The sequence below is a fragment of the Monodelphis domestica genome, chromosome 2 (assembly GCF_027887165.1).
Source record: "Monodelphis domestica isolate mMonDom1 chromosome 2, mMonDom1.pri, whole genome shotgun sequence".
NCBI lineage: Eukaryota > Metazoa > Chordata > Mammalia > Didelphimorphia > Didelphidae > Monodelphis > Monodelphis domestica.
The window spans coordinates 132,806,280-132,818,632 of NC_077228.1; the positions used below are offsets into that span (position 1 = coordinate 132,806,280).

The 12,353-nt window shown below is 35.9% G+C and overlaps 1 protein-coding gene across 10 annotated transcripts in view; it reads left to right on the plus strand.

The window, feature by feature from the left end:
• The window catches only part of DISP1 (dispatched RND transporter family member 1), a 303,781-nt gene that overhangs the window by 93,177 nt on the left and 198,251 nt on the right, over positions 1-12,353 (plus strand). For 9 of the 10 annotated variants that reach the window (XM_056815972.1, XM_056815979.1, XM_056815977.1 and 6 more), the window contains one exon: positions 11,763-11,886. The gene's annotated coding sequence lies outside the window, so the exon portion shown is untranslated. Of the gene's footprint in view, positions 1-1,537; positions 1,904-11,762; positions 11,887-12,353 lie in introns of those variants that run through there. The other variant, XM_007481450.3, reaches the window with a different exon arrangement.

The window sequence follows — 12,353 nt, forward strand, 5'->3', positions numbered from 1 at the left end:
AAACAAAACCATCTCCTTATCACTGTGCAATAAAATTGCCTGAAGTATGATTCATATTGATATGACATCTTTTCCATATTCAAAAGAAATATATGGACTATTGACAAAACCACAATTCCCTTAGCATTTCAAAGAATCATAGAATTTGAGAGGTGGAAGGGACTTCAGCTGTTATCTAGACAAGCATCCTTACTATGACTAAATGGTAAATGCTCATCTAGGTTCTGCTTGAAGACCTCCAATGAGGAAAATGTACCATCTCTTGAGATAGCACATCTAGTCTATTTTTGGAGAACCTTAATTTTTAGATTTTTTATATCAAGCTTATATCTGCTTCTTTGTAATTTCTATTTGTTGCTCCTCATCTTGTTCTCTGGAATCAAAGACTAATAATCCCTCTTCTTCATGACAGCTGTCAGATAATTTTAGGGTTGTGACTTTAAATCTAGATTTAAATGGTTGCCAAATAATATTCCCAAGTCAGTCTGGAATGGTATAGTTGTAAATAATCCTCAGAGTTGTTATACTCCCATTTGGGATCCTGAGATGGCCAGTGTGCTGCATTGCACCCCTGGGTTTTATTGACATGAGCAATTATTTTATTTTTCTCACCGTCAGTTAAAAAAGCCTGTAGCAAGTTCTCAATGTCTTTGTAAGATGGATTATACTGAAAAAAAATATCTGTCATCTTTTTTGTTACCAGAAAGGGATCTTGTTCATATGTGGGAATATTTTGTGTAAATTCATTTGTTTCTTGGGGAGTAAATGGTATATTGTGTCTTAAAGTCTCCACATCCCCATTCCGTCCTATTCTTCCTTCATCTTGTACTTAGAAAGCTGATTTTTGAATTGCAATAAAAATGTTTACTTTTATACTAACAAATTTCATCTTAGTAGAGTCAGCTCAGTATTCTAGACTATTGGGTTCAGATCTTGACTGTCTTTCAATGTTGTAGTTCTACTTCATAGTTTTGTATTATTTGCAAATTTGATAGTCATGCCAAGTATACCATTACTGAAGTCATTGAATGAAGCAGAGAATCTCTTTCCCCCAGCTGAAGACCTCTCACCAGGGATTACTGAGATAATACAGAATATTTGTAAGCTTTTCTGTTCTTTTACCCTTTTCTAGTTATCAAAACCACTCAGCATCCTCCTTCACTTTCATCTTTCATCAGTCTCTGATAATGAAATGATCTTTCTCTTTGGCAAGGATACCTCCACTATATGTGCCCTAATCTTTTCCTGACTTATTAAATGAATTATAGCTCCCAATTTACTATATGATTTACTAATTATTTTTTCATTCCTCCCAAACTAGTATTATATCTGTCAAAAAGAAGATGAAACCACTTCTTTCTTTCTATTGCTTTTTAAAAATATCCTTAAGGACATAATCTTTAAGGACATACATTTTTTCTTTAGGAATATATGTTATATAATTTCACTTAATGATGTACTTAACCATGTAAATACTGTGGTATCTGATTCATATTAACAGTTCAACCATCATTTTAGTTCTATGTTCTCTTTTTTTTATATGTGTATATAAGCCCTCAGATTCTATGACTTAATGTTGTCAATTAATTTGAACTTTTAGGAACATAAATGAATGCATTTGAAAACTAACCAAGCATCTGGTTTTTATATGGTTCACACCTGTGATATGATGATTTCAGCCAGTCAGTCATAGAGTAGCACCGTGTCAAGAGTGCATAGCTTTGAAGTAGACATTCTTCTACACTTTCCTGCTTGACAACCATGTGAAAAATCCCAATTACTGGAAATCTGAGAAGGATGCAGTTACTTATGAACACAGGATGCTGAAAAAAGACTTCCTAAATCAAAACCATGCTGGGATGCAATAGACCAAATCTGTATACCATAAACCTTTCAAGATAATGTAAGTAAAAAAAAAATTTATCCATGGTTAGAAAAGGCAGCTTAAACAAAACACTATTGTTAAAAATAACTAAAGTGAAACAGCTGGCAACCAATGCAACAAATGTGGACCATGACTGGAAACTATTCAACTGAAAATGCCGGGGTGCATGATCAGAGTTCATATCAGTTGACTTATATATTATGTTTCTGTGTATACATTTGATATTTAAATATACACAAAATACTTAAACAATTGAATAGATGAATATAATTATTTTTAGTGTTTTTTTTTGTTTGTTTTTAGTGAATTAAAGGTTTCTGGTATCCTTGTAGCCAGTAAATCTATTGGTGTCATTTTCCCAACAGCATGTGCTCACATCATGTCTCTGTGTCACATTTTGGTAATTCTCAGAATATTTCAAACTTTCCCATTATTATTATATTTGTTATGGTGTTCTGTGATCAGTGATCTTTGATATTACTATAATTGTTTTGGGGTGCCACAAAGCATGCCCATATAATATGGCAAACGTTTTTCTGATTTTAAAAATATTTTATTTTTCTGCCAATTACATGTAAAAGCAATTTTAAATATTCCTTTTTAAAAATTTTGAGTTCCAAATTCTCTTTCACCCCTACCTGAAATGGTAAGCAATCTGATGCAGGTTATACAAATGCAATCATGTAAAACATTTTCATATTAATCTTTTTGTGGAAGAAAACTTGAACCAAAAAAAAATTAAGAAAGTAAAATCAGACTCTTACTAGATTTCTCTAGAGATAAATGGCATTTTTTATCATGAGACTTTGGGATTTTCTTGGATCATTGCTGAGAACAGCCAAGTTATTCACAATTGTTCATAATACAATATTGCTGTTATCTAGTACAAGGTTCTCCTGGCTCTGCTCACTTAACTCTGTAACAGTTCATGTAAATCTTTCCAGATTTTTCTTTTTTTTTTTCTTTTTCAACAGAGAGAAAGAATTTTTATTTATTTATTTTTTAAATTTAAGTTAATTTATTTAGTCAGTTTAGAACATTATTCCTTGGTTACAAGAATTATGTTATTTCCCTCCCTAGCCCTCCCCCACCACGTGCAATTTCATTGGGTATTACATGTGTTCTTGATCAAAACCTATTTCCATATTGTTGGTGTTTGCACTAGGATATTCATTTAGAGTCTACATCCCCAGCCATATCCCCTCCACCCATGTATTCAAGCAGTTGTTTTTTCTTATCTGTTTCTACTCCCACAGTTTTTCCTCTGAATGTGGATAATGTTTTTTCTCCTAGATCCCTCCAAGTTGTTCAGGATCACTGCATTGCCATTAATGGAGAAGTCCATTACATTTGATTGTACCACAGTGTATCATGTGTATGTGTACATTGTTCTCCAGGATCTGCTCCTTTCACTCTGCATCACTTCCTGGAGATCATTTCAGTTCCCATGGAATTCCTCTACTTTATTATTCCTTTGAGCATAATAGTATTCCATCATCAACATATACCACAATTTGTTCAGCCATTCCCCAATTGAAGGGCATCCCCTCATTTTACAATTTTTGGCCACCACAAAGAGTGCAGCTATGAATATGTTTGTACATGTCTTTTTCCTTATTATCTCTTTGGGGTACAAACCCAGTAGTGCTATGGCTGGATCAAAGGGCAGACAGTCTTTTAGCACCCTTTGGGCATAGTTCCAAATTGCCCTCCATAATGGTTGGATAGATTCACAACTCCATCAGCAATGCATTAATGTCCCCACTTTGCCACATCCAGCATTCATTACTTTCCTTTGCTGTCATACTAGCCAATCTGCTAGGTGTGAGGTGATACCTCAGAGTTGTTTTGATTTGCATTTCTCTGATTATAAGAGATTTAGAACACTTTTTCATGTGCTTATTAATAGTTTTGATTTCTTTAACTGAAAATTGCCTATTCATGTCCCTTGCCCATTTATCAATTGGAGAATGGCTTGATTTTTTGTACAATTGGTTTAGTTCTTAATATATTTGAGTATTTAGACCTTTGTCAGAGGTTTTTGTTATGAAGATGGTTTCCCAATTGGTTATGTTCCTTCTAATTTTGGTTGAATTGGTTTTGTTTTTACAAAACCTTTTTAATTTGATGTAATCAAAATTATTGATTTTACATTTTGTGATTTTTTTCTACCTTTTGCTTTGTTTTAAAGTCTTTCTTTTCCCAAAGATGTGACATGTATACTATTCTGTGTTAGTCTAATTTGCTTATAGTTTCCTTCTTTATATTCAGGTCACTCACCTATTCTGAGTTTATCTTGGTGTAGGGTGTGAGATATTGATACAAACACAATCTCTCCCTGTCTTCCAATTTTCCCTTGGTTTTCCCTTCTCCCTACCCTTGTTGGCTAAGATAGAATTCAAGATCCCAATGGATCTGGATATTTTTCCCTCTCAGAGTTGATATCCCTGAGATTAAGGTTTAAGTAAAAAACCCTTTCTTCCTCTCCTTCTTATAGGAGTTTTCTTCCCCTCCCCTTCCCATGTGAATCTTTGTGTGAGAAAGATTATTCTATTTGGTCTTTCTTTGCCCCCTATTTATACATTACATTTTCCCCACATGTTAGTATACATAGATTGATATAAATGTAGTCCTTATAGAAGAGAGTTTGAGTAAAAGAAGAAGATAACATTTTTCTCCTTTCCTTAATATTTACCTTTTCAGGTATTCCTTGCTCTTTGTTTTTCGGTATCAAACTTTCCACAGAGCTCTGGTCTTTTCTTTGCAAAAAGTTGGAGATCTTCTATTTTGTTGAATGCCCATACTTTCCCTTGGAAGAATATAGTCAGTTTTGCTGGGTAGCTGATTCCTGGTTGAAGACACAGCTCTCTTGCCTTTCTGAAGATCATGTTCCATGCCTTACAATCATTCAGAGTAGAACTTGCAAGGTCTTGTGTGACCCTGATTGGCATTCCTTTATATCTAAATTGTCTTTTTCTGGCTTCCTGTAGGATTTTTTCTTTTGTTTGAGAGCTTTGGAATTTGGCAATTACATTCCTGGGAGTTGTCTTTTGGGGGTTTAGTGTAGAAGGTATTCTGTGAGCTCTGTCAGTGGCTGTATTACCCCCTTGTTCTAGAATCTCTGGGCAATTTTCTTTGATTATATCTTGTATCACGATGTCGAGTTTGGTGTTTATTTCTGGCTTTTCTGGAAGTCCAATTATTCTTAAATTATCTCTTCTCCCTCTATTTTCCAGATCTGTCACCTTGTCGGTGAGATATTTTAAGTTCTCTTCTAATTTCTTGGTATTTTGGCTTTGCTTTATCAATTCTTGCTCTTTTACATGATCGTTGTCTTCCAGTTGCCTGATTCTGACCTTTAAAGCCTGGTTTTCCTTTTTAGTTTGGTCACACCGGTTTTGTAGATGCGTGAATTTCTTTTGCATTATTTCCCACTTTTCCTCCCAGAAGGCTTTCATCTTCTTGGTCGTTTCTGATTCAAATTCTTCATGGGTTTGTGGAGAGTTTCCATTTCCTTTGGAAGGTTTCCGAGCATTTTCTTGTGTATCGTATTCTATCTCCTCTGTATTTTGTATTTTTGCTCCATAGAATGTGTCCAAAGTTGCCCCTTTCTTCTTATTTTTCTTGGGATTTTGGGGCTTCTGTGCTTCTGTGGAGTTTGTCATCTCTGAATGGGGAGGATTAGCTTTTCTTATCTCTATCTGGTGTTCAGAGGTTTTAGTCCTGTGCAGATTGTCCGTTCTATGAGCTTTCCCTGGGTTGAACTGAGTATGCCTTAAGGCAGTGACTTTCACTGGAACTGGAATGGAAGGATCCAGCCAGGGGGTTACACTCTCCCCCGGCTCTCTCTGTTTACCTGCTGTTTGGGTGCCCCCTTGACTGGGTTGTGTTGCTTTCCTGAAGTTGCCTTCATAATAGCTGGCCGTGAGGCTGTCTTGCCGGCCCTGAGGGTTACTGTTGTTTCAGATGACCCTGATCTCTGATGGGGGAGGGGCTCCGGCTTCCCGGAGCTCTGAGGGCAGTAACTTTCAATGGAACTCGGATGGAAGGATACAGCCAGGGGGTTACAATCTTGGGTCTAAGTTTCCCTCTGTAGCCTTGGACTTGGCGCTCCTACCCCTTAGGTCCGAGTGATCTCGGGTTCTGGCTTTTGAGGGGAGCCGTACCTTTTGATCCAGGTCCAGGTACAGGAGGAGGATTCCCAGGGTCTATGCTGTTGCTTGTTTTGAATTTCGGTGCCCGAGGAGCATATAGTTTGAGATCGGTAGGGAAGGGTTTCCGGAGATCTGAACTTTAGCTTTCTCTAAGCCACCATCTTGACCGGAAGTCGAAGTCACTTGATTCTAGTTGTATTCTGGTTCTTAAAAACTGGATTTCATCTCTGGCTTTTTGGTCATCCTTCACCTTCTGATCTGATTTTCTTTGGAGGTCGTCTTTCATCCTCTTTACCTCATCTTTCATCTCCTTTGCCTCATCATTCATATTCTTTACCTCATTTTCAAGCTGGTTGATTTTGGTTTTCAAGACGCTATTTTATCGTTTTAGTTCAAGTGTGCCTCTGTTTCCAGATGACTTATCTTAGTTTTTAAGTTCTTTTCCCAATTGTCTTCAGCCTCTCTTAATTGTGTTTTGAATTGTATTTTGAGTTCCTCCAAAGCCTGTGTCCAATTACCTGGGTTTTCTGTTTTATTGCTTTGTGTTCCCTCCTCCTCTGTTTGGTTTACTCTTTGTTCATTGCCTGTATAGAAGCTGTTGATTGTAATTTCTTTTTTCTTTTTCTGTTGTTTGCTCATATTTACCCTGTCTTTACTCCCTGCAGTTGTCTGTGCTCTTGTTCCTCTCTCTCTCTCTCTCTCTCTTTTTTTTTTTTGGTTTTGGGCTTTTCTGTCAGTCTTCCCTCTTGGTTTTGTCTGCAAGTCTCTCAATGCAGTCTGTGGGGGGAGGGGTATTGGAGCTTTTTCTTCCCTGCCCTCTGGAGGCTTTGATTGGATTAAAGTCCAGCAGTCTGTGGGGGAGGGGTGTTGGAGCTTGAGCTACCCCGCCCTCTGAAGACGTTTGATGGGATTAAGTCTAGCTGGGTTGGGCTGGATGTGCTCTGAGGCCAAAGACTCCTGGAAGGGGATAGCAATATGGAGGCTCTCTGCTGCTGCAACTAGGCTGTCCCTGCTGTGCTCCTTCTCTAACTCCTTCCCCATCGCCTGTGTTTGAAGCTTTGAGCCACACACTGCTTTGTTTGCAAGGTATTCCCTCTAGACCAGCACCTTTGCCTGCCCAGAGATTCTAGCTGCTGCTGGAGGCTTAGAGCTCTAGGTGGAGCTGGTATCATGGGACCTTCCTTCTCCCTTCCCCTTAAACTGTAGTGTTCTCAAATTCCAACTTTTTTGGGGGTGTGTACCTTTTTAATTGAGTTCAGCAGGAGGGTTCCTTTGCTCTGGCTTGTTGTTAGGTTTGATTTTCAGTCACCTAGGAACATTTAGTTTGTAATCGGTAAGGAAGGGTTTTCAGAGGTCTGAACTTTTGCTGCCTCTATGCTGCCATCTTGACTCTGCCTCCCAGGTTTTTCTGACATCCTCCTGCTTGTCATTTTTTATACTAAAACAATATTGAGTTACAATTATGTACCCCAACTTGTTCAGCCATCCTGTAATTGATGGGCATCCCTTCAGCTTCCAAATCTTTGCCATCATACAAAGAGCTGCTATAAATGTTTTATTTATACAAAAATCCTTTTCCCTTTTATTTTCTCTTTGGGATATAGACCTAATAATGGTATGACTGGATCCAAGGGAATGTTTTTTGTGGGGATAGTTCCAGATTGGTTTCCAGAATGACTGGTTCAGTTCACAACTCCACCCACAATGGATTAGTCTCCCAATTTTCTTATATCATTTCTGACATTTATCATTTTCCTTTTATGTATGACAGGAAACTTAATTGATAAATGTTGTATATCTTTTGACTGCTCCACTGACAGGCCATTCCTTTGTCTCTTTTCCTTTCTTTGGGAGTCCTTATTTCCTGAGGCACAATATTGATGAATATTAGATAAACTTAGTTGATAAAGCAGTGACAGGATTTTAGAAGGTTGGCTTCAATTGTGAAAGGAATTCTACTGCGGGTAAAATGCCATCAAAGAGCATCATATTCTACAGAGAAATCTTTCATCAATGGAAGAGTCAATTGATGCAGCAAAATTCATTCTTGTCTTATTTAAGAAACTGCTACAGCCCTCTCAGCTTTCAACAACCACCATTCTGATCCATCAGCAGTTATAAACATGGAGGCAAGACTCTCCACCAGCAAAAAGATTATGATTCACTGAAGGCTAAGATGATGGTTATCATTTTATAACAATAAAGTATTTTAAAATTAAGATATATACATTATTTTAATTACTATTATTAAAACATTCATCTTCTATTTCAGAATCAATACTGTTTATTGGTTCTAAAGCCAGAAAAAAGGTAAGGACTAGGCAATGGGGAGTAAGTGACTTGCTCAATGTCATATAGCTATGAAGTGTCAGAGGCCAGATTTGAACCCATTTATTTATATACAATTTTTTATAAAATATCAATATTGAACAGAAATACAACCAACTAAACTCATATAACTATTTATATTTTTCCTATTTTTAGTATATGATATTGTCACAATTTTTTTTCCTTTCTCCAAGTCCTTATCATGATTCTGTGTGTATTTTCATGAACATTTCTTAACCCTCATCATCTAATCAGCTGTCAAATTGTGTTGATTTTGCCTCTTCTATACATCCCATTTTTTTCCCCTGTGACACTGGTACCACACTGGTCTAGACTTTCATTACTTTAGCTAGATTATTGCAATAGCCTGCTGGGAGCTCTTTGCCTTAAGGGTCTCCTACCTCTAGTCCATCCTCCACTTAGCTGTCAATTCATATTAATTTTCTTAAAATTTAGATCAGAACATCCCCCTATTCAACAAACTTTTGTGATTCCCTATTACCTGTTACCTCCAGAATGTAAAGATAATTTTAGGGTTGTGACTTAAAATCTAAATTAATTGGTCGCCAGGGAAAAAATCCCAAATAAAATACCCAAGTTAGTCTGGAAATTTATGGTAATTTTAATTAATACAGAGGGGAGGATTTTAGAAGAAAGAGGAAAGAGGATATAGCATTTTTCCTGCCTGGCCTGTGCCGGGGGGATTTCAAGATCTCCGCCTCTAGGTCTCTGAATGAGATTAGAGGCTTCTAAGAGGATAAAGTTTGGAAAGTAAAGGAGGAAAAACTCATCCAGAAACTCACCACTGAATCAGACAATAGCTGTAGCCACTCCAAGATGCCGAAAGGCCCTTAATGCTGCCACCAGCCACCTCTCCACCGCCAAAGTTACCAGAGAGAGGAAGTGAGCCAAATATATAGACCTTTTACTCTTGTGTCTCCTCCTTTAAATGTTCATGTCTACCAAACACATCAGAGGCTTTCCTCCAGGATTGCCTATTCTTTAGTTCTCATCTTCTTTGATTAGATTATATCTTTTGAATTACTTAACACTTCTTTGTTAAGTTCAACTTTTTTAAATTACTTAACCTTTTTGTGTTTAACTTACCCTTCATAGTTACTTAACACCTTTTTGTATTAAGATCTTAAAATTGACTTAGCTTAAAGTTCTAGCTTCACTATAAAGTAAGAATTAAGCAGGGTGGGGTAATTTAAAGTTCACAAGAATCATATATAAAATCTGTTTGGCTTTTAAAGTCTTTTATATTATGAAGTCCTTTATAAGACTGCTTCCCCCACCTTTTTATTCCTTACTCCTTCTCTACTTCCTAATATTCACTCGCTTCCTTGCTATTGTTCTAATAGAACACTTCATCTTTAGCTCTGAGCATTTTCAGACTATCTCCCATGCCTGCAACTCTTTCCTTCCTCACCCCACTTCATATCTTCCCTGGCTTTCTTCAAGGCTCAGTTAAAGTTCTTTCTAGATGAAGCCTTTCTTGGTCTTCCGTAATCTTATTGACTTCCTTCTGTTATCTATAATTCACCTTTATATATATCTTGTTTTTACAAAGTTTTTCTTTTGCATATTGTTTCTTTTGTTAGTTCAACTGAGTTTCTTAACAGAAGGGATTTTTAAAAATTTGTTTGTTGCCTACCCAGGGTTTAGCACAGTGTATGGCATATAGATCTCCTATGTTGATTGATTGCTTCTCTAGTTGTAAATAATGTATACTCTGTTCTTTTTGTTTATCTCTGTTTATTTTGATTTACATTTTTTCATAAAAGTCTTCCTGCCTATAGTTATCACACTTTGTAAGTCTTAATTATAGTTTGGTATTTTCATTCCATTTTTTAAATTATTACACTATTGTTTGACAGGTTGTTTTTTCTTTCTTTTTTAATCATATGTCGTTCTGTCATGAAAATCTTTGAATGGATTACTCTTTTTTTGTTTTTGATAACACTTTAAGGATATGTTCCCAATAAGGAATTACTAGCTAATCAGCTGTATTTTGTATTCTTATTTTCAATATTACAGTTATCACACATAGTTCTGATTATATTATCCTCATTCTTCATACATTCATACAGTTTCTTCTATGTCATTCTGAATTCTGCTCATTCATTATTTTCTGTAGCACAGTGTTCCATTATATTAATATAGTTGGTCATGGCTGAAATGACTGAATAACAACAAAATTTAATGCAAAGATTTTCCCTCCATTTAACACATTCTCTTCGTATCCCACTTGCATTGGTCTATTAGTATGAAAGCCTTTAAATTTTATATAACCAAATTGTCCATTTTGTTTTTTGTCTTCTATCCATTGGTTGATTATCACTTTTCACCCAACCAGTGTTTGCAAAGGTATCTTCTTCTGTTTTCTGAATTTTTAACTGTCTTAATCATTTATTTTTAAATTATTCCTTTTGGAGCTAATTGTGGCACATAATATATGATACTGTATTGATTTTTCTCCCAAACTGCTTTCTATTTTTTTCAGAAGTTCTTGGTTTTTTTTTTTTTAAACCCTTACCTTCTGTCTTGGAATCAATATTGTGTATTGGTTCCAAGGCAGAGGAGTGGTAAGGGGTAGGGAATGGGGGTGGGGGGCTCTCAATCCACTGAGCTACCCAGCTGCCCCGAGAAGTCCTTGTTTAATAGGAAGTCACCTAGTAATATCTGTTCTTGGGTTTTGTTTTTTTTTTTAACTTTGGCCTATTATGCTTAATTACTTCTTGGTATTGCTTTAGTTAGTACTATGCTTCTTTTCTATATTTTTAAAGTATTACCAAATACTTTCAACCATTACTACTTTATCTGGAGATCTGATAACATAAGCTTCCTTAAATCCTTCCTTTTTGTTTCATTTCTTCTTGGAACTGATGCTTTTCTTTCAAATGCATTTTAATATTTTGTCTATTTTTATAAAGTAACTTCATCTTCATAACAAACTTACAATGAAAAGTCTTGTAATTTGTGAGAGTCATCCATATTAGGAGTTTTGGGGTAGGAACTGAAAAATAAAGAGGTGGGTTAGTGTAAAGTTGTGGCCTAGTAAGTAGAATGTATTACAATATCTTCAATATCATAAGCTTTTGTGGGCTTAAGAGATTCTATAAGAGGCACAGGGATGAGTCCCAAGATGTCAGATAAAGATTGTTTTCAGTGATTATATGTTCTCAATTTTTCTAGACATCCTAATTTCAAGAAGAAAAAATGTACTTTCCTTTGCCAGATCCTATGATCCAATTTTTGTTTTAGAGAATTTATTTATCACCATAGTTGTATCTCAAGTTAAATGATAGACAGTAGATTTTTCCTTCTTACTTGTTTTCTCTCTACCTATAACATACTTAGTCACTGTGTCCCATTTTTTTTTCCATCTCCAGTGAGTAAACCTATTTTGCCCTAGTCGGCCAAAGATCCAAAGTTATTCTGTAACTTATTCATCTACATGAACCAACATGAAGAACTGTAAAACTGAGAACTTTTAGAAGAAAAGAAGATATTGAGGTATGACCTATTTATCATCTATACTATCATATTAAAAACTCAGGAAAAGAAGAATTCTTTTGAAAAAGAAATTCTCCTTTTCATTTATTGATTTAACTTTGACCTTAAGTATATATTTATACTGAAGGGGTCTTGATCTTTTGGGAAAGAAGTCAAAATCAATTAATTAAAAAGTCTTACTGATGTTATTCATTCACTACTGGATTATCTTGTAGCATTTAGAATGGTGCTTTACACACACCCCACACAAACACACACACATAGATCACTATTTATATTTAGTTACTTGGAAAATGTTTTAAAATTTGTTTTATGTAGCTTTGGTTTGAATTGCAGTAAGTTGGTGCCAAGGCTTGCTTTCCATTCATCAAGGTAGCCTTCAGTTTGTTTCCTGAAATAGTTTTTCCTTTTGGAAATATCACATTGCCCTACTATATCATAATTCCTAGTCTCTACCTCCTCACCCC